At 56.2% G+C, this 1,330-nt stretch overlaps 1 pseudogene; it reads right to left on the bottom strand.

Moving 5' to 3' along the window:
* Positions 1-299: 299 nt before the first annotated feature.
* LOC123090066 (cytochrome c oxidase subunit 6a, mitochondrial-like) lies at positions 300-834 on the bottom strand (annotated as a pseudogene).
* Between the last annotated feature and the right edge of the window lie 496 nt (positions 835-1,330).

Here is a 1,330-nt window from a genome sequence, read left to right as displayed (position 1 = left end):
CAGCAAGAAAGAGGTTCAGAGAAGAAGTGAAGCAGCAGGTTTAGTGGACTCAGAGCCAAGCAGCAGGAGGTGCAGTAATAGAGCAACAACAATAGGGTTAGGAGCAGCAGGTGAAGGAGAAGGATGGCGGCAGGGGAGAGGACTCGCGCGAAGGGGAAGGACTGAATCATTAACATTTTTCAGTATTTTAGTGAGCTGTGTACAGTTGAATACAATTAAGAAATGAAACACACCATATACCTAGAAGGAAATGTGAAACCCAAAGCATACACATATTGCCCAAAGCATATCGCATCCAATCAAACAGTCAAATCAAGGAGGAAGTTACAGACGTAGGCATTGAAATGGGCACGGGAAGGAAGGGGTAGACAATTCATACCCCAGGGGAACTCTTTGTTGTGGATGTGCAGGTAGGGGTAGGCCTGCAACACGTGAAACAAATTAGACCCGGGTCACGGCCACCACACGACCCGAAATATAGCATAGGCACGAGATTTGACCGGCGGCTCATCGAAGTGGGGGTGGCCCTTGGAGAGGTTCCAGGCCGCCATGAGGGTGTAGGTGACGGCCCCATGGTGGTGATCTTCTCCCACTTGGACATCTCATCTCCGAGGCGTCATCATCAATCAAACGAGAAAAATCCCCAAATACACGTCAAACGACTGACCGAATCAGGGGATAGAAGAGAGGGAGGGAGGGTTTGCGAGGTGTACAGACATGCGTCGTCTTGGGCGGAGGAGGACATGCGGCGCCCGACTGGGGCCGGGCCAGGCCGGGGGGCCTGGCGCGAGTCGCCAGGGAGCGGAGGCCGGATCTCGCCGTCAGGGAGGCCATGGGTGGGTGGTGCTGCCACTGCTTTTGGGGAAGGGGGGTCGATTTGGCTGGCTCGCTCGCTGCCATGGATGAGAGGAAGGAGCGTAGGGATGGGGTCACCGTGGTGTGCTCGGCACCGCCGGAGGACACCGGATTTAGGAGGGATCAGGTGGCGTAGGTGGTGGTGGTAGCGGCAGCGAGGAGTGGTGCGGGGGAGAGGGAGAGACGAGGGAGAGAGGAGCTCGCGTTGGTCAGTGGGTGGGTGCGCCATCGCATTGGTGGGTTTGGACGATGGGAATGAGATGGAGGAATGGATCGGGAGAGGGCGGGGAGGAGGTGGTGGCAGCGGCGAGGAGATGGGGATGAGGGAGGAGGGGTGCGATGGGGGGATGGGTCGATGGGATTTGAGCTAGGGTTTGGCTGTGGGTGGGGTTATCTCTTCTTCATTGTTTCTATAGATAGATGGATGGATGTATGTGGGATGGAGATATGGATGGATGGATGGATGGGCGCCATG

This window comes from Triticum aestivum, chromosome 4B (assembly GCF_018294505.1).
Source record: "Triticum aestivum cultivar Chinese Spring chromosome 4B, IWGSC CS RefSeq v2.1, whole genome shotgun sequence".
In the NCBI taxonomy this organism is placed as follows: domain Eukaryota; kingdom Viridiplantae; phylum Streptophyta; class Magnoliopsida; order Poales; family Poaceae; genus Triticum; species Triticum aestivum.
Note: the sequence above shows the minus strand (reverse complement) of the source record. Positions and strands in the feature narration are given on the sequence as shown.